The sequence below is a fragment of the Cricetulus griseus genome, chromosome 2 (assembly GCF_003668045.3).
Source record: "Cricetulus griseus strain 17A/GY chromosome 2, alternate assembly CriGri-PICRH-1.0, whole genome shotgun sequence".
NCBI classification, from domain to species: Eukaryota; Metazoa; Chordata; class Mammalia; order Rodentia; family Cricetidae; genus Cricetulus; species Cricetulus griseus.
The window spans coordinates 438,119,482-438,140,438 of record NC_048595.1 but is presented as its reverse complement, the minus strand read 5'-3'; the positions used below and the strand labels follow the sequence as shown (position 1 = coordinate 438,140,438).

General features: G+C 46.5%; 2 long non-coding RNA genes across 3 annotated transcripts in view; one reads left to right on the top strand and one right to left on the bottom strand.

Moving 5' to 3' along the window:
• Positions 1-701, bottom strand: part of LOC113831225 — a 14,572-nt gene extending 13,871 nt beyond the window's left edge. Inside the window, exon 1 of one of the 2 annotated variants that reach the window (XR_003481576.2) lies at positions 1-701. This exon is cut by the window's left edge and continues 423 nt beyond it. This is a non-coding gene — a long non-coding RNA (uncharacterized LOC113831225). The other variant, XR_003481575.2, reaches the window with a different exon arrangement.
• The window catches only part of LOC103161687, a 21,465-nt gene extending 787 nt beyond the window's left edge, over positions 1-20,678 (top strand). The window contains exons 2-3 of the long non-coding RNA XR_003481577.2: positions 11,895-11,982; positions 20,527-20,678. This is a non-coding gene — a long non-coding RNA (uncharacterized LOC103161687). The remainder of the gene's footprint in view (positions 1-11,894; positions 11,983-20,526) is intronic.
• The last annotated feature ends 279 nt before the right edge of the window (positions 20,679-20,957 follow it).

Sequence of the window (20,957 nt, the reverse complement as noted above, 5' to 3'; positions counted from 1 at the left end):
GTTCTCTGACGATTTCAGATGGTGCTTTCACTGTCCAAAGTTTTAAAATTCCTAAAAACAGGACAAAATCACCAAACACTGTGGATGAAAAAACCTCCTCAGGCAAATTAAAAGAAGGGTTGGATTGTACTCCCTCATCCAGACATCCCTGTGAGAATGCATTCTTTTCACTAAAGTCGGTCCTCCATAGTCCAACTCTCAGATTCAAGGAGGGCTGGCCTCCAGGCCAAAAGGAAGCTTCCAGTTCTAGCACCAGCCTCCTGAGGTAGCAGAGGGATTGAACCCAAGGCTGTTGCTGGCTGGAGGTGTGGCTCAGTGGTGGTGTGTGCCTCTAGCTTGCACAAGACCTTGGCTTCCATCCTTAGTACTGGGGCAGGAGGAATGAACGAGGGAGCATGCCGTCTCAAGAGGGCATGGCCAGCTAGAGACACCGGCATAGCAAGCAGGCCGGCCTGGGCTGCTGAACTCAAGACAGCATTAGGGGACACACCCAGGCCCTGGCACACTTGGTTGCCTGGCAATACATCGGAGATGACACTCTCACTGTTTGGGCACAGGCAGAGTCACGGGAGGCAGCTGGCGGATGTAGTCCCTGACTGTGCCCTTGTCCACTGGGAAAAGCCTCCCAGTCACAGGTCACACACAGCTGGGCTGCTAAAGAGCCCACTTACCACACCCAGACACGGACATTGTCCACACCAAGCCCCCACCCACAGAAGCTGGGTCTTGCACACACACACTTCTGAGTCTAGACTCCCTGCCTCCTCTTGTTTCCTTTTGGAAAACCTTCAGCTTTTCCATTATAATCAGGCAGTGACAGAACAGTCTATTTCTGTCACTTCTGAGTGTTAGCCAAAGATTGTTCTTTTGAAATGCCCACAGCAAGTAACGAATAATGCCTCTGACCTTTGCTCTAAAATTTTACTACGCTAAAACCGAATACACTGTTTGAATGCTTAGAGGGCAGTTTTGGTTTTGTTTGTTTGAGTTAAAGTCTCACTTCGTCATCCTGGCTGTCTGGAATCACTGGCTGGCTGTCTCCTCGGTGCTAGGTGTATATCACTTTGTCTGATTTTTTTTCTTTTTCTTTTTTTTCTTTTCTTTCTTTTTTTTTTTTTTGGAGGCTGTCTTGGAACTAGCTCTTGTAGACCAGGCTGGTCTCTAACTCACAGAGATCCTCCTGCCTCTGCCTCCCGAGTGCTGGGATTAAAGGCGTGTGCCACCAATGCCCAGCATGTCCACTCCTCTTAAGGTTGCCCAGGCCTGCCCTACTTCCTCTCTGCAACAGACAGCTTTGTGCTCAGGCAGTCACGAGAGAAGACCTAGACGAGCTGACCCTGACTCAGGGTTCCATTGTCCCTTTCTGTCCCCTCCCTTAACAGTCTTCACTGTGTATGGCCTCTCGGCCAGCTCTGGACTGGAAGGTACATGCGCTCTCTCGAAACCCTCAGTGTAAAAAGCTCGAGCTCTCTTCCTGAGCTTGAAAACCCACCAATACCTGAGCCTGCTCCAAGCTCAGGACTTGAAATCTCACCAGTCCCCACCCTGGAAACTCCTCCCTCAAGAAGCTCTACATAGCCCGGTGGTGGTGCACGCCTTTAATCCCAGCACTCCGGAGACAGAGGCAGGAGGATCTCTATAAGTTCGAGACCAGCCTGGTCTTCAGAGCGAGTGCCAGGATAGGCTCCAAAGCTATACAGAGAAACCCTGTCCCAGAAAAACAAACAAACAAACAAAAAACCCACAAACAAAAGCCCAAGAACAATTGCTTTATTGTTTAAAAGAAAAGTAGACGAGTAGTAAATCTCAGTTGCTGCCTAGAGGAGAGAAGAAAAAAACAAGCTACATGAAGGGCTGTGGTGGAGAGGGGAAGGTTAGAGAAAAATGAAGGAAGCCCTGGCGGTGGTGGTATGACGGAGCTATATTCCCTGTCTATAAACTCACATTTGTACAGTTGACTCCAGTTGGTAGGTATTTGGGAAGGTTAGGAGACCTTTGGAGATGGAGTCTTGGAAGGGGAAGCATGTCAGTGGGGGCTGGCTTTGGGAGTTTATAGACTTGCCCTATGTCTTAGTTATTATTATTGAGAGACCCCACCCCACCCCAGAAAATCCCTGGTCCGAACCCCTACACAGACCCTGAACGGTTCGGCCCCAAGCCCCAACCCAGTAAAGAAACACACTCAGGATTTGGGACCCGAGCCAGCAAAAGAGACACTTTATCCCTGAGCCTAGAGTTAGGGAAAAACATTCTAACTCCGAAAATAGCACCGAAAGAACACACTTAGCCTCTAGATTCTGGACATGTAAAAGAAATTCTCCCAGGCCCTAGAATTGGAGCCAAAATACCAGAAAGAACTCCAGAAAGAAACACAGTTTGGCCCTGGAATCTGAGCCATCTCTGCTCCTGACTCCAAACCAGCCAATCCCTGAGCTAGAAAAACTGACCAATCCGAGCAGCAGGCTTGGCATTCCCCCTGGGTTTGGAATCTCCTCAGGCTGGGGATTCCCCTAGACTGAGAATTCCTGCAACTCATGGGGCAGCCAATCACTATCCAGAGGGCTTGGAATTTCCCCCAGGGCAGCCAATCAGCTCAATCCAGGCTTGAGCCAATCACAAAGCTGTAACTATGCAGTTTTGGAGGTCTTGAGCCAATCATAAGCCTGTTGCTAGGCAGGTTTGGAGTTCTCCAAGTCCCGCCCTCCTGCCTGGCTACTATATAAACCCTCACTGCTCTGGGGTCTCTCGCATTCTGCTCTTGTTGCTGCTACAGCTACCACCACCAACAACCCTTCCCCCTCTGTATGAGGAACGTGTGCTCTAAAATGCTGAGCCCTTACTCAAATGACTCAATTTTATCTTGAAAGAGAGGGATAGCACAGGGGATGTTAGCATGAGTAACTCTATTATGGGGTTTTTGTATTGTTTTGTTTTGAGATGGGGGTCTCTCTTCATTGGCTTAGATGTCCTAGAATTCACTATGTAGACCAGGCTAACCTCAAACTTATAGAGATCCATTCTGCTTCCAAGTATTGGGATTAAAAATGTGCAACATCTTGCCTGGATGGTTTACTTTTAAATTTTATTTTAGTGCCGGGCAGTGGTGTTGCACACCTTTAATCCCAGAACTCGGGAGGCAGAGGCAGGCAGATCTCTGTGAGTTCAAGACCAGCCTGGTCTACAAGAGCTAGTTCCAGGACAGCCTCCAAAGCCACAGAGAAACCCTATCTCGAGAAAAAAAAAACAACAAAATTTAATTTTAGTTTATGTGCATTGGTGTTTCGCCTGTATGCCTGTGTGAGGATGTTGGATTATCTGGAACTGGAATTATAGACAGGTGTGAGCTGCCATGTAGATGCTGGGAATTGAACCTGGGTCCTCTGGAAGAGCATCCAGTGTTCCTAACAGGTAAGCCATCTCTCCAGCACCTGTTTTTTTTCTATTTATTTATTTATTTATTTATTTATTTTGGATACAACATTCTGCTTCCATCTATATCTGCACACCAGAAGAGGGCACCAGATCTCATAAAGGATGGTTGTGAGCCACCATGTGGTTGCTGAGAATTGAACTCAGAACCCCTGGAAGAGCAGTCGGTGCTCTTAACCGCTGAGCGGTCTCTCTAGCCCGGTTTTTTTTTTTTTGTTGTTGTTGTTGTTTTTTTTTTTTTTAAGGTGTGTTTGTGTGTGTGTGTGTGTCTTGTGTAAGCCACAAAGGTGCAGGTGCCTGAGGCCAGAAGAGGTGTCCAATCTCCTGGAACTAGAGTTACAGTTGGCTATATGCTGCCTGATGTGGGTGGTGGGAACTGAACCTGGGTTCTCTGGAACAGCAGGAGCCACTCTTGACTAATGAGCCATCTCTCAAGCTCCTTTCATTTGATTTTTGTTTCTTTTATTTAGGTTTGAGGCTAGCCTGGTCTGCAGAGCTAGGCTACACAGGCTACACAGGAAAACCCTGTCTCAAAACAAAAAAAACAAACAAACAAAAAACCCAAATCACACACACACACACACACACACACACACACACACACACACACAAAGTCTTAATTGTGTGTGTGTGTGTGAATGCATGTGTGTATGTCATAGGGCAGATATGGAGGTCAGAAGATAACTTGTTGAAGATAATTCTTTCCACTGTGTGGGTCTTGGGAATCTAATTTAGCCCATCAGGCTTGACATTTAATAGACAGCATCTTGCTTTGCAGACTTTGCTGGCCTGGAACTCCCTGTGTGAGGCAAGTAGGCCTTAAACTTGAAATGACCTTCCTACTTCTGCCTCCTAAGCACTGGGATTACAGGAAAATCCCACAACACTGGGATCCTCTCTGGTTTTTTTAGCCTTGTCTCTAAGGTGCAAAACCTTAGTTCCAAACAACAGTTCATTATAAGGTTTGTTGTTTTGTTTTGTTTTTCGAGACAGGGTTTCTCTGTGTAACAGCCCTAGCTGTTCTGGAACTCGCTCTGTAGACCAGACTGGCCTCAAACTCACAAAGATCTGCCTGCCTCTGCCTCCCAAGTGCTGGGATTAAAGGCTTGTGCTACTACCACCCAGCACATGTTATACTGAAAGAGTAAATGCTGAGATGTCCTGGTGGAGTGGTCGTGGGGTGAGGCATGGCGCTCTCTCCACATGGTAACCCCTCATCCCCAAAGTCCCTTCCTGTCCCTCCTGCCCTAGAATGTGCATTTTGATAGATATCTTCCCTCCCTGCTTCCAACTTCTCTTAGAGATGCCCTCACCCAGTGAAATTCTACCCTTGCTCTCTCTGCAGTGGTTATACTCTGCTTAACCCTTGTCTGGACATTTCAAGCCCAAATACCCCAAAGATAGACTTGGCACATTGAGAGGCCTTAACTACCCATCTCAGAGTCCAGTCCCCTCTAACTTAGGGAACAGTTTCCCCCTCTCCCAGCACTGGGACAGGGTTTTTGCAGTGTCCCCTGTTTGCCTGGAATCTGACTCCCTAGGGAAGAAAACAATTGCCTTGGTCTCTTTCCTGAGTTCCCATTAATTAAACTCATATGGCAGGAAGAGGGATTGTAGCTCGTCAGTACACCATTGTGCTCTAGTGGAGTCCTATAGAGAATCATGCACAGTGTGTTCTGGGCCCCAGAAAACCGCTGTGATTTATTGTGTTCTCCAAGCCCGCTGAGGTCCCCTAAAAACCATTACTATGAAAACACAAACAAACCACCACCAACAAAACCCCACATTACTATGGGCTTAACAGGTTCTGTAAATTTTCTCACAAGCTAATTAAGACTCTGGGAGTTCCAAAGGAAGATTCAGGAGTGAACAACTCAGGAGCCCCTGAACAGGACCAGATGCACAAGCCCCTCCTCTGCTAAGCTTATATAATTAGGAAGGACCAACCAAGATGCTTGGAAGAGAGAGACCAGCTGAGCGGCCTGGAGAGACGCTCTGCCTCTTACTGAGTGCAGAGCCTGCAATGAGCTTCAGGGCTCCAGAGAAGACTGCTGGGACGAGGCTTTCAGACAACAGGAAGTCTTTATTAGCCAGCCCCCAGACTACACTGGGTGTTGGGGATCCCAGTGTAGCACCGAGCCTTTCTCAGAGTGAGCTTTTAAGTACAAGAAACATGTTCTGGGTTGACACACCTCAGTTAACAAGAACAGTTAGCCAGAAGCAGAACCACAGAAGCAAAAAAGCAAGGTCAGTCCATTTAGAGACTTTCCTAGAACTATGGACTTTGATGAGTTAGTTCTTTGTTTTCACTTTGGCAGGTGGTACTCTCTACATGTTGATTTTCTTGGCCTGGATGGTACCTCCATCGTGGAGTCTGATGTGCTAAGGTCTGCCCTGTTACAGCCTGCTCCCATGCTGGAATTTGGATGATGCAGCTACCTTTGAGGCTTCCATGTTTCTCTAGGTAGCCCCCCACACACACTCCTTTAATTTAACCCCAGTAATGTTAGACCCCAGGCCACGTTCTCGGTCACCCCAATCACCAGGCGGATTTGAGAGCTTGCTGCAAACTGCACGAGGCTTTATTGTAATTTAAGGAGCTAACCCCATGTTAGCTCGGGTCTTTCACCCACCCGCCATGGTGGATGGCTAGCAAAAGACGGCTCCTAGGGTCTCCCAAGAGATCTTATAGGACAGCGTAAGGGGAGTGTCTAGGGGTACGCACAGACTCAGGATTGGTGTGCCTCCAGGCTTGGAGGGCTTGCCCTGTGTTGATTGGTCAACTGGTTGTTATGGCCCATAGGCCCTTCCAGGGTGGTTGCTATGTTCTCTACGTCATTGCTGTGGGCTAGTCCGTAAAGCACACCCAGGGTCGTAAAGCATAGCGCCACCAGCTAACTTCTGATTGGTTCCTTGTCACAAGACTTTCTAGTGACTAGGTCAAGGTCATAGAAGCACATGTTCGGTCATTATGGCTGCCAAAAGGGAAGCTGGTCCCTTCAGTAACACTCATTGGTTCCCCAAGTTGGACTGGGATGGTGGTATCCTTCATGTGGTCTACCATCTGTTTCCTACTTGGGGTGAGTAGGAATATGTCTCCTCAGGAATAGTGACACATGAACACCTGCTCCAGAGTAGGTGACTAGAGACCACCTGCAAGGCCTGTGGAGTGGAAGGAAAGAACCAGGTCCTAGGACCTCCCCACACATTCTGGGGTTCATACACATCCATACACCCAACCATCCCCATACACAACAAATAAATAAAATGTGGAGAAAAATTAAATATTTCAAATGAACTTGCTAGTGAGAAGACAGCAAGCAGGCAAAGAGCAAAAGCTTCCTTCTTCCATGTTCTTACACAGGTTTCCAGCAGAAGGTACAGCTCAGAGTAGAGGGTTTTCCTAGCTCAAATGATCTGAATTAAAGGCGTGTCTTCCTACCCAAAGATCTGGATTAGAAGAGCATCTGACCACTTCAAATTAAGCAAAAATCCCTCACAGTGTGACCTCCATTTTTAAGTTTTAGTTAATTAACTCCAGATGTAGTCAAGTTGACAATCAAGAATAGTCCATCACACAAATGTTCCACCAACTGAGGTACATCCCAAGCCCTATTTTTAAAAGTGTGTGTGTGTGTCTGTGTGTGTGTGTGTGTGTGTGTGTGTGTCTGTGTGTGCCCCAGAGGCCAATCTTTCCTCAAAGCCATCTGGCCTTATTTTTTTTTTCCTGGCCTTATTTTTGTGAGACATGGTCTCTCACTAGGACAGTGGTTCTCAATCTGTGGGTTGTGACCCTTTGGGGGAGGTGTCTAACAAATTTGTAACAGTACCATTTATAATGGTAGCAAAATAACAGCTATGAAGTTGAAATTAAAGTAATTTTGTGGATGGGGTCACCATAACATAAGGAACTATATTAAAAAGTCAGAGCATTAAGAAGGTTGAAAAACACTCTCTAGGACCTGGGGCTTTCTAACTCAGCTAGAGTAGCTGTCCAGTAAACTCCAGAGATCTTTTCTTTCTCTGCCAGCATAGAGTAGGAATTACAAATGCAAGCCACAACACCCAGCTATTAATGAAGGTACTGGGAACCAAACTCAAGTCCTGTGCTTATATCAAAATCCTTTACTCACTAAGCTGTCTCCCTAGCCCTATTTTTCTTTTTTTGAAAAAAAAAAAAAAGGATCTTGATATGTATGTAGCCTAGGTTAGTCTTGAACTTGAACTCAGAATAATTTATCTGCCTCAACCTACTGAGTGCTGGCATTAAAATGGATGCTACCATGCTGGACCCCTTTAATTTTACAAGCAGTGTGTGAATACATCCTTGTTGAACAATAATTAAGGTTGTCTCCATCTTCTCCTTCTCAGAACCTAGTCCCATACTGCATTGTACTTGTCTTAGGGTTTTTGTTGCTATGAAGAGACAGCACGACCATGACAACCTTTATAATGAAAACATTTAATTGGGGTGGCTCACTTACAGTTTCAGAGGCTCAGTCCATTACCATTATGGGGGGTAGCAGTGTGCAGTGTGCAGGCAGTGTGCAGGCAGACCTTATGCTACATCTTGATCAGAAGGCAACAGGAAGTTGACTGTGACACTGGATGGTATCCTGAGCATAGGAAACCTCAAAGCCCGCCCCCACAGTGATATACTTCCTCCAACAAGGCCACACTTCCTAATAGTGCCACTCCCTACGACTTCCTGGGGGCTGATTACATGCAGGCTACCATAGTCCTGAACAGGTTTGGTGTCTTGGCAGACCCTGGGCTGCATTCCTGTCAGTTTCTGGATCTGGAAAGTAAAGAATCACCTTCCCTTCGCCTAAAATTCTTCAGTCTTGTGTCATCATGGGCTCTGCAGTTTTCAATCTGAGCTGTGGCTTCGATGTCCCCTTTCCGGTTTTTTCCTTCCTATACCCTGTCACCCGGGGCTTCTATGTGTGAACATGTTGTCTCTGTTTGGATTTCTATTGCAGGGCTGAAACAGCATGGCCAAACCAACTTGGGAAGGAAAGGGTCTATTGGACTCACACTTCAGTATCACTGTTTCCTATCCAAGGAGGACAGAACAGGAACTCAAAACAGGGCAGGAACCTGGAGGCAGAAGCTGATGTAGAGGCCATAGAGGGGTGCTGTTTACTGGTTTGCTTCACATGGCTTGCTCAGGCTGCTTTCTTACAGAACCCAGACCACCGGCTCAGTGGACTGGGCCCTCCTACATCAATTGCTAGTTAAGAAAATGCACTACAGGCTTTAATGCAGAGGAATCTTTTTTTTTTAATATTTTATTTATTATATATACAGTGCTCTGTCTGCACACCAGAAGAGGGCACCAGATCTCATCACAGATGGCCGTGACCCACCATGTGGTTTCTGGGAATTGAACTCAGAACCTCTGGAAGAACAGCCCATGCTCTTAACCTCTGAGCCATCTCTCCAGCCCCAAAGCAGTGGAATCTTATGGAGGCGTTTTCTCAGCCGAGGTTACCTGTCTTAGCTAAGGTTTCTCTTACTGTGTAGAGACACCATGGCCATAACAACTCTTATAAAGAAAACATTTAGTTGAATTGGCAGCTTACAGTTTCAGCGGATCAGTTCATTATCACCATGGTAGGGAGCATGGTCACGTGATGGCAGATTTGGTGCTGCCTACCTCTTGGTTTGCAGGTAACAGGAAGTCAACTGAGTTACTTGGCAGTATCCCAAGCACAGGAAACCTCAAATCCCGCCCCCACAGTGACACACTTCCTCCAACAAAGCCACACCTCCTAATAGTGCCACTTCCTATGAGTTTATGAGGGCCAATTACATTCAAACTACAACACTCCCTTCTCTCAGATGACTCTAGCTTGTGTTAACAGATAGCCAGCCAACACACATGTGGTCACAAATAAGCCCATGTAAGCACATGTGCAAATACAGAGGCCAGCAGGCACACTTATATAAACATAATATTTTCTTATGGGCAGCCTCGCCTATGAGGGTATTCTGCCAAACACAGCAACTCTGTTTCTGGACTCTGATGTTCTTGACTCCCTCTCTGTCCTGTGTCTTTTTTTTTTTTTTTTTTTTTTCTTTTCTTTTCTTGAATAGCTGCAGCGTATCTGCTCAGTACTTCATTCTTCCTACAGCCCTCTAGCTGTGGTCCTCAGCCAGCATCTACCAATAGTAGTGAATTCTTTTTTTGGGGGGGGGTTTCAAGACAGGGTTTCTTTGGAGCCTGTCCTGGCACTCGCTCTGTAGACCAGAACTCACAGAGATCCACCTGCCTCTACCTCCCGAGTGCTGGGATTAAAGGCGTATGCTACCACCCAGCTGACAGACTATATCTCAAAAAAGCAGAGAGACAGACAGAGAGAAAGACAGACAGAGAGAGACAGAGACAGAGAGACACAGAGAGGGAATATGCATAGGAGTACTGGACGCCCTCAGAATCTACTGGAGCTGGAGTTACAGGTGGTTGTGAGTCACATGATGTGGGTGCTCAGAACTGAACTTGAGTCCGCTGCCAGAGCAGTGAGTCCCCTGCCAGAGCAGTTAAGAGCTCGGCCCTTAACTGCCGAGCCTTCTGTCCAGCCCTTATTTTTATTATGAATTGTGTGCATTTGTGTGTGTGTGTGTGTGTGTGTGTGTGTGTGTGTGTGTGAGTGAGTTACGGGTGCTTTGGAGGACAGAAATATCGGATACGCTAGAGCTGGGCTTACAGGTACTTGAAGCCACCCAGCATGAGTGCTGAGATCTGAATGTGGGTCCCCCGAAAGAATTCCGGGTGTTCTCAACCACCAAACCGCCTCTCCATCAAACTCTCCATTAACAGAATCACTCCGTACACCCTTCTGCAACCTGACGTTTAACAGACCTAGACTTTTGCAATTACCCATGCTGAGACATGACCATCCTGTTTGTGCATGCTCATGGCAGAACAGAACACCTGCGGAAGCGGCTAGAGTTCATTTTGTCGCTTATTTTGCTAAGATAGGCTGTTTCCCAACAGCCCCCCTCCCCTTCTCCTATAGAAAAAAGAAAAGTGTCTCAGTAAATACCCCAGTGCTTGTTCTTTTGAAAACCCGACCCACAGCCTTGGTAACCTGGAGGAACATGCGCAGACCAGCATCTTTGTGAGGCTTTGCCAAGTCCTGCCAAGCTGCCTCCTCCCAGCAACCACGTTTGAAAGGACTCATTTTGCTGGGTGTGGTAGGACAGGCAGGTAGAGGTAGGAGGATCAGGAGTTCAAAGCCAGCTTCAACTATACCAAGTTTGAGGCAAGACAGGGCTATATGCAAAGAACAAAGAAGCCAATAGAATTTTACTCCTTCCCCATTTCTGCTGCTCCTCACAAGCATCCAGTATTTTCAGACTTACAACTTTTTTTTTAAAGATTTTATTTATTTATTATGTAGACAACATTCTGATTCCAGAGGAGGACCCAGATCTCATAACAGATGGTTATAAGCCACGATGTGGTTGCTGGGAATTGAACTCAGGACTTCTGGAAGAGCAGTCAGTACTCTTAACCCCTGAGTCATCTCTCCAGCCCCCAGACTTACATCTTTTATTTCTCTTTTCGTTGTCTTTTTTTTTTTTTTTTTGAAACAGGGTCTCTCTGGGTAGCCCTGGAACTCACTCTATAGAACAGGCTGGCCTTGAACTCACAAGAGATCTGTCTCTTCTGCCACCTAGTGCTGGGATTAAAGGTGTGTGCCACCACCTGGCTCAATTTTTAGTTTTTTTGACACAGAATCTTACTTTGTAGTCCATGATAGGCTTAAACTCTCAACCCGCCCTCAGCCTTCTAATCCTGGCATTATAGAATTACCTCGCAAAGTCAAAGTTGAAATTTATTAGTTTTTAGAGCTTGTTCTTATGTTTTACTAAATATTTATGCCATAGGGGTCTTTCCTCCATCTTGCCACAGGTCCCTTACTGACCCCAGACTGCCCCGTGCCTATTCAGTTTCCCTGTCCCTAGTCCCAGAGACCAACTCTATTGGGACTGAAGCCCTCTGCTCCTGCACACAATGCCTTGGAACAGGCTGTGGTTTCCCATGAGAACAGCAACATTTTCTGAGTAACTGCCCTTTTGCCTAAGTATATCCTGCAAGTCTACCCTGATGGCCCTGGAAGTGCTCTGCAGTCTTCCTGCCAGTGAGTTCAGAACCTTATCTTGGGGAAAAAGAAGGACAAGGGCAAAGACTTCTCTTTTCTCCCAGGGCCAGCCTTGCTTTATTCCCAGTGTGCCTCTGATACCTGCTCAGGTGGTTTCTACTTCACAAGGTCTCAAGTAGCCCAGGCTGGCCTTGAACTCCTGATCCTCCGCCTCTGTCTCCAAAATACTGGAAATACAGGGTTATGCTGCCACATTTGGCTCCAAGAAGATTTCCTAACTATCAGATTCTGGTTAGAGAGTCCCGTAAACTTTGTGTTTATCATTAGTTAGCTAAGTATTTTGTATATTTCCAGGTACTCACCATGGATGTTTTCCCAGGGGGTATTCCTGGAAGAGATTAAGCCTGGGGACTCATTTCTTCTGGGGACAATTCAAGGGAAGGTGAGATGCTGATGGTGGAGTCAATCACAAGTTCCTGTCACTTTAGCAATGACCAGTATGAAGCAAGAAGTTTTTTCTTTTACAAATTCATTTTCTGAGCCTGGCAGTGGTGACACACACTTTTAATCCCAACACTCGGGAGGCAGAGGCAGGAAGATCTCTGTGAGTTTGAGGCCAGCCTGGTCTACAGAGTGAGTCCCAGGACAGGCTCCAAAGCTACACAGAGAAAGTCTGTCTTGACAGAAAAAATAGTTATTTTCTTTAAAAATATTTTTTATCTTTATTTTTATGTATATGGATTTTTGCCTTCATTTGTATCTATGTACTGTACCTGGTACCCAAGTAAACTAGAAGAGGGAATCGGAACCCCTAGAACTGGAATTACAGATGGTTGTGAGCTAGTTTGTGGGTGCTGAAGCTGGGAATGGAACCTGGATCCTTTCATAGAGCATACGGTGCTCTTAACTGCTGAGCCATCTCTCCAGCACTACTGTGTGTGTGTGTGTGTGTGTGTGTGTGTGTGTGTGTGTGTGTGTGTGTGTGTGTTTTCGAGAGACTGTCCTGGAACTCACTCTGTAGACCAGGCTGTCCTTGAACTCACAGAGATCCACCTGCCTCTGCCCCCCAAATGATGGGATTAAAGTGTGTGCCACCACTGCCTGGTGCTTCAGCCCTACTTTTTGTGTTCTTTTGTTTTTGTTTTTTGGGACAGCCCTATCTGACCTGGGACTCAGTATGTACACCAAGCAGATTTTTTTTTCTCTCTTTTTTTTTTTTTTTTTTTTTGGTGGCTGGAGAGACATCCGTGGGTGCTGGGAACCGAACTCTCATATTTTTGGTTGTGAGCCTAGCCTTTAACAGCTGAGTCATCTCTCCAGGCCGACCAAGCAGATCTTAAACTCACTGAGATTTGGCTCTTCCTCTGGAGTGAGATGGCTACAGACATGGACCAGCAAACCCCACGGTTTGTTTGTTTTTTGAGATTGGGTTTCTAGGGGGCCAACCAGACAGGCCTTGAACTGGACAGGCCCTGAATTTCAGATCCTCTAGCCTCCACCTCCCAAGGGCTGGGATTCTGGGATATACTACCTTATTTGACGAGCATTTTCCTTCCTGGCACGATATTTTAAATTCCATCCTGGCCAGACAAAGGAGAAAAGACCTGTAATCCCAGCACTTGGAAAACTAGGCAGAAAGTTCACAAATTTGAGGCCAGCCTGAGCTATACAGCAAGACCTCACAACCACACCAAACAAACAAACACCTCCCCAACCTCACAACCTTGTCTAGAATTAAGAGCCAATCTGACTCTTAATTACTGTATCTGAAATCATAGCCTGGTTTCATCAGAATTTATACACATTAGGGGCATGGCTCACTTAGTAGAGAGAATACTTGCTTAGCATTCACAAATTCATCGGTTCAGTCCTCGTCACAGGAGGAGCATCAGGAATTCAAAGTCATCTTCAGTTACAATAGATTGAGGCCAGCCTAGGCTACATCAGGCCCTGGCTCAAAAAGGGGGTCTGAAGAGAAGACTTAGCAGTCAAGAATGCTGGCTGCTCTTCCAGAGGACCCAAGTTCGGTTCCCAGCACCCACTTTGGGCAGCCCAGGATTTCTGTTAACTCCAGCTCCTGGGTGTCCAATGTCCTCTTCTGGCCTCTGCAGGCACTGATAAACCCCCTTCCTCTTTCTGTCTCTCTCTGTCTCTGTCTCTGACACACACACATACACACACACACACACACACACACACACACACACACACACACACTAAATAAATAAAAACACCAAACAAAAAAAGGTGTACTTGAACCATAGTTTCCATTAGGTTTGTTCTAGTTGTTTTTTTTTTTTTTTTTTTTTTTTTTTTTTTTTTGGTTTCTCATGACAGGGTTTCTCTGTGTAACTCAGTCCACCTAAGAACTATTTTGATCTCCCAATTCTCTTACACCCATCCCTCAAGTGCTGTGATCACAGACATGCACCCCTACACTCAGTTCATTAAACTCATTTATTTGTGGTGTTTCGAGACAGGATTTCTCTGTGTAGCCTTGGCTGTCCTTGAACTAAGTCTCTTTGGAGGCTAGGCTGGCCTCTGCCTGCCTCTACCTCCAGAGTGCTGGGATTAAAGTCCTGTTCCACCACCATCCCAGAAGTTCTTTTGTTTATTGTTTATTGTTTTTGTTTTTAACTTGATTTTGTGTACATTAGTGTGAAGATGTCAGATCCCCTGGAACTGGAGTTACATTTGTGAGCTTCCATGTGGGTGCTGGGAATTGAACCCTGGTCCTATGGAAGAGCTGCCAGTGCTTTTAACCACTGAGCCATCTCTTCAGCCCCTGTTTATTGTTTTTTTTTTTTTTTAAATGTGTGTGCATATTTTGTCTGTATGTATGTCTGTGCACCTCACCGCTTGTGTGCCTGGTACTGAGTAACATCTTCCATGAGGAACATGTAGCTTTAGTACCAACCTTTCAATACACCAGCTCTTTGGCTCAAGAAGTCAGGCAAGCACAGCTTCAGCAACAAGATACAGACATCTTTGTTCACTGTGTCTAGCTGTGTCTACTGATCTGTGAGTGACATCATGGTGGCCAAGAGTCTTACCTCCCAGTCACCTGGTGCACTGCCTCAACTCCACAGTGATTTAGCTCTGATGGGAATAGTTATGTTGATAAAGGGGAAACCCTGGGTCCCCATGGAGTTCTTGGTCCCATTAATAAAATCCTTTAAGAGGGGACTCAAATGGAAGCAGAAGGACAATTTTATCAGAGATTTTAAGAAAACCACCAGGGCGGGCCAGCAGTGAACTTCAGCAGCTGCCGGGAGGAGAATAGAGAAGGCAAAAAAAGTTATGGCACTGAAGCTGGCATGGAGGGACACATGGTGGACAAGAAGCCACCTAGCAGGGAGGGAGGCTTTAGGGAATGAGTAAGGAAGCCTAAAATACTGGAGGGTGGGGTAGAGAGGAGCCCAAAGTGTTAAAGCAGGCTTAGGAAAGAGATACAAAGAAAAGAAGGAAAAGTGCTACAGGCAGGCTCACAGCCCTACGTGGGTGTGGCCCGTGCTTCTGCACTAGGGGTGGGGATTCTGGAAGGAAAAATACCGTGGAGCTCTTTATTCCACCTGTCACTCACTGTAGCCTGGCTTGAGGTAAGCCAGCCTTTCTAGGGGTGGTCCCTTAGCCAAGTGATTGAACCAGCCCAACTGGAATGTTAGGTCTCCACCCAGGTCAGAGATTCTATTTTGTGACCAGGAGTTTTTTCTACTCTAACAATGCCAGGAAAACTGGCAAAACAACACCAAAAATAGTTACCTGGGCAGAGGGGAACTGAAGAGTGAGGGTGACTTACAGTTTTTCAGGCTATTCTGTTAGTTGTGTGAGTTATAGATATATTTTTTTTATCATAATGATTTTTCCAAGAGATTTTTCTGGGCATGGTGGCACACATGTTTAATCGTTTAGCACCTGGGAAGCAGGAGCAGGCCTGGTCTACACGAAGAATTCAAGGCTAGCCAGCGCTATGCTGAGACCTGTCACAAAAACAGAAAAAGAAGATTTTCAGTTGGGCCTGATGGCAGAGGCCCATCATCCCAGCTTTCTTGGGAGGCTGAGGCAGGAGAAATGCAAGCTGAGCCTGGTTACCTTTATGTTAATGAGACGGTAAAAAAGTAAAAAGAGGACTTGCTCATTGGTGTCTGATGCTCTTCCAAGGGAGCTTGATTCAATTCTTAGCATTCACATGGTGGCTTACTCTAGGCCCAGGGTATCCAACAGTGCCCAGACATACATTACGGCAAAAATACCCATGCACATAAAATAAAAAGTAAAATGAAGGGCTGGAGAGATGGCTCAGAGGTTAAGAGCACCGACTGCTCTTCCAGAGGTCCTGAGTTCAATTCCCAGCAACCACATGGTGGCTCACAACCATCCATTATGAGATCTGGTGCCCTCTTCTGGTGTGCAGATATACACAGAAGCAGAATGTTGTATACATAATAAATAAATCTTAAAAATAAAAGTAAAATGAAAAAAATTAGAAAAAACATAAAAAGAGTCTGGGATGTAGCTCAATAGGGTGCTTACCTAGCAAGCTTGAAAATTCTAGGTTCAGTACTCCTATTGAGAAAAATGTTTTTTCTTTCTCTTCCTTTCTCCCCTCCTCCCTTTCTCCTTCCTTCCTTTTCTTCCCTCTCTCCTTGCATTCAGCATAGTTAATCACTCCCCATCTGTTAGAAACTGGAGGCTGACCCTGGAGAGGAGTGATGTATTGGCCCCATGAGCTGTGTCCTGTGTTGGAGCTAAGGGCCCCCAAGGAAACAGAGAGTGTAACCCGGCAGTCCTTCTAGAATGTCCTGCCAAGTCTGAGAGGGTGAGTGAAACCCCACCCTTGGCCTAGAGGTCAGGGTGAAGTTGGAGTCACCAAATCTCAAGAACCAAAAAGAGTTCTAGATTGAGGAGGGCAGGGATTTTCTCCCCATTCTTAGATATCTCCCTGAAGCTTAAATGAAAATCGAACATCAACTCTGACCAGAAAACAGGGAAAGCAAACCGGCACTGAGGAAGGAACAAACACACAGAAGTTTCCCTACCCCAGGGAGCAGACTCCCACCAGCCCCAGGGGAGAGGCTGTCAACTGAAGTAAACAAGTTCCAGAGAAGGGAGCAAAACTCCAGGCGGTATTCCAGGAACCTTGTCAGATGTGAGAGGTGCCTGGAGGCCTTCTTCCTGCCTTGATGCTGGGTGGGGGTTTTCCAATGGAGGATTTCAAGTACCCTGGCTGGAAATTCTGACAGAGATAGTGGAGGCCCCAGGTACAGGGATGAGGGTGAGCAGAAAACCCTTCCAAGACGCAGCCAATAAGGAGGCACAGTGAAACTTTGGAAAAGCACCAGACTTCACAGATGATGGTGCTGGACAAGGAAACTACCCACGATGCTGACCACAGGGACCACATGATTGCCTATGATGCCCAGAAAGTGGTGGTGGCAGTGGGCTATTTCCCATGGCAATAGATGGATGCCAGTCTAGGCCCTTGCACACGGCCAAGCTCCCTGACAACTTGGGCAGTACTTGTTGAGGTCCTGTTGGATAGGACCACCAACAGTCACAGAGCAGCCTATGTAATCAGCCCCAGGCAGTGGGGGACAGACAGCACAGTTCTGGGCAATAAAGGCCAGTAGGGTGTTCCTTGAGTCACTTGCTTTGTAACTTGTTGCAAAAGTCGATCAGAGTTCAGACAAATTAGATGCTGAAATCTGCCATCTCGGGCACAGGATGTTCCCCTCTCTGCCTCACTTCAGAGACCTGACTAAAGTGGACACCAACCCTCCCATGCAAGCTATTGAAACCACCGCTTGATCCCAGTGGCACCCAAAAGCCTCTGTTCAGCATGGGTAAACCAAGTCAGTCAGCTGATGTCTGTCAGCGTTAGACAGGCACGTTAGACACGAATGTCGAGTTCCTGTGGATATCGCTAAATCAGATGCCCCAGCAATTTAGTGGCATTTACTTATTTGTATTTTGTAGTGCTGAGGACTGAGGGGCTATATTTGTTTGTTTGTTTGTTTTGTTTTTAGATTTATTAATTATGTATACAGTGTTCTGCCTGTATGTCATACTGCAGGCCAGACGAGGGCACCAGATCTCATTACAGATGGTTGTGAGCCACCATGTGGATGCTGGGAATCGAACTCAGGATCTCTGGAAGAGCAGCCAGTGCTCTTAACCTCTGAGCCATCTCTCCAGCCCTGAGGGGCTACGTTTTTAAGTTTGTATATTTCCAAACACCTGCCAGGTGTATGGAGAGGACAGGTCCCTGTCTGTGGGGTCATCACTGGATTGTTGGCCTCCAAAAAGCATGCTATTCTGATTATGTCTGCATCTCTTACCTAACAGGAGATAGGGTGTTTAGTAGGTGCTCAGTAGGAATATAGTGGAAAATGACTAGCCTTAAGATAGATATTTGAGAATTTAGGGAGGAAGTGGTTAGCTTTGCTTAGGAATCCAGAGAAGAGGAAACAGGTCTTTGGAATGTAGGAATCAATGACAAGGAATGGAGAAGAGCTTGGGGGAAGACATGGCTTGCAGGCAGGCAGGCAGGCCAAGAAGACTGGAGCCTGGTAGTTGTGGGTTGCGGTGCATGCATGCCTTTAATCCCAGCACTCAGATCTCTCTGAGCTTGAAGCCAGCTTGGTCTACAGAATGAGGTCCAGGGCAGCAAGGGCTACACAGAGAAACCCTGTCTTGAGATACAAAACAAACAAATTAAGAAGAGAGGAGGAGGAGGAAGAGGAGGAGGAGGAGGAGGATCCAGTCATTGGTGGCGCAAGCCTTGCCTTTAATCCCAGCACTCGGGAGGCAGAGGCAGGCGGATCTCTGTGAGTTCAAGGCCAGCCTGGTCTACAGAGCGAGTGCCAGGATAGGCTCTAAAGCTACACAGAGAAACCCAGTCTCGAAAAACGAACCCCCCCCCAAAAAAAAGGAACAGGAGGAGGAGGAGGAGGAAGAAGAAGAAGTCAGTAGCAGCCTGGAAAAGGAGAGATCTGTATGTTCTCCCTCTCTCCCTCCTCCCTCCTTCTCTCCCTCCTCCCTCCTCCTCTCCCTCCCTCCCTCCTTCTCGCCCTCTCTCCCTCCTCCTCCCCTCCCCCGCTCTCCCATTTGAAGCTTTCCTACTAATCTATGTAGCACATTCCATTTCCTAGGAGCGGCTGGTTCCCTCTTCAGAACGTGAATTTCCTTTTGTCTATAGTTAAAGCATGCTCATCTTGACTGCTGACTCCTGAGGTGCTGGGTCTATCTACTAATGGCCTCACGCTGGGTGTTTTACCTCATAGGTCCTGAGCTAGCTCTCTGTTGATGCATAACAATATTCTCACAAGCATGTCAAGTTAAACAATATATTTTGTACATCATAGTTTGTCAAGGAAATCTGGGATGGGGTGGGCTGAGAAGGCTTGGAAGTTAAAAGTACTTTTTGCTCTTGCAGAGAATCTGGGTTCAATTTCCAGAACCCACACGGTGGCTCATAAACACCTGTAACTCTAGTTCCAGGGGTGGCCAGTGCCCTCTTGTGACCTCCACAGGTACCAGGCGTGCACATGGTACACATATGTACACACAATCAAAAACCCCTACATGTGAAATAAATGTATCTGAAAATGAATAAATAAAAGAAGAGGAGGAAAGAAAAGGAATCTGAGTTGGGTATTTTGCAAGGCTATAATTAAAGCATGGCTGAAGTCCTAGCTAAAGATCAACTGGGGAAAGACAAGTTTCTAAGCTTGGAGCCACATAGGTAGAATTCAGTACAAGCTTTTAAGCTTTTGTTTTCTTTCTCCCTGTCCACCTTGGTTCCTTTGAGATAGGGTCTTTCTACATTGCTCTGGCTGTCCTGGAACTTGCTGTGTAGACCAGCCTGGCTTCAGACTCTCAGAGATCCGCCTGCCTCTGCCTCCCCGTGCTGGGATTAAGGGCGTGCTCCACCACCTGGCTTTAGCCTTCTTTTTCTAAACCCTGCACCCTGGGCCTGTTTCTTGTCTGGGATTAGCTTTAACCATATTTTGTTTTAAGACAGGGTCTCATTTGGCTGTCCTTGAGCTCACTGAGTAGGCAAGGATGACCCTGAACTTCTGAATTTGCCTTGTCTTCCCAAGTGCTGGTATTATCAGTGTCTGCCACACTGGCTCTCTAGCTGGTGTTCTTGTATCTTGCCACAGGGCCTCCTTCACACAGGAGCAGCTTGTTTTTGTAAAGCCAACAGGGGTGGATGTAGCCTTTGTAATATCCTTATGAATTAGCGAGTCCCAGGTCCCTCCCAGACATGGGAGGGGGCTGGAGAGATGGCTCAGTGGTTAAGAGCACTGACTGCTCTTCCAGAGGTTCTGAGTTCAATTCCCAGCAACCACATGGTGGCTCACAACCATCTATCAGGAGATCTGGTGCCCTCTTCTGGCATATAGGCAAACATGCAGACAGAACAGTGTATATGTAATAAAAATAAGTAAGTAAATAAATAAAAAGCCAGAAGAGACCAAAGGATTTGGGGCACACTTAAGAGTTAGTCCTCAAAGATCCTCATTAGACACTAGACGATGGGGAACAGAAATATTCCTTCTTGCAGTTGAAGGATGCCCATTACATGGAAATACATGTTGTCTCCGGTGACATAGTCAGCAAATATAAAAAGAAACGGCACAGGACCCACTTTATATCTGGAAGGACTTAGAGCGGACTTTCCATCAACAACTCAACTATTTGAATCTTATAAATTTGATAGTTGTAATTAGAATAAAAACCCACAAAGCAAATTAACGGCCACCAAGTGGGAACTGGGTGGGACAGCATTGTTATGAAGGCGGCTTCTCTGTAACCCAGTGCATACATAGGTGGTACTTGCCTCTCCATTTGCACACGAGCTATGGATATTAACCCCCCACTGCAGGTGGTTAGGCTGTGCAGGCCTCTGTTTAGTGAGCCTCACTGTGTGGCTAAGTTGCCTAGCTTCTCATGACTCCCTTTTCTCATCTCTAACATGCAGGTGAGAACAGGCCTCATTGGGCCTGGTATAACAGGGTTCTAATCTCAGCTACCTTCAGGCTGACACTGGAAGCTAGAGAATTCAAGACCTGCCTGGAATACAGAGACCCTAGCACAAACCCGAAACCAATAAATAACAAAATCTTCGCTTGAGGAGATAAGAGGTAAATGACGGGACAGAGCTAAGGACAAAGGACAGCAAACGGGATGCCAGTGGTACAAGCGCTTCATCTCACAGACAAACCCACCGGAGATGTTTGCTTCCTTGTGGGAATTCGGCCTGTGTCCCTCTCTTCCCACCAAGGCAGTCTCTAGGCAGAACAGAAGAAATCACTTAAGTGATTAAGTACTGAAGGAACCAAGGAGCTAGACGCCATGGTCTAGAGAAAACTGGGTTGAATCTTGCTTACAGCAGGAGTGTCTAAGAAGGCC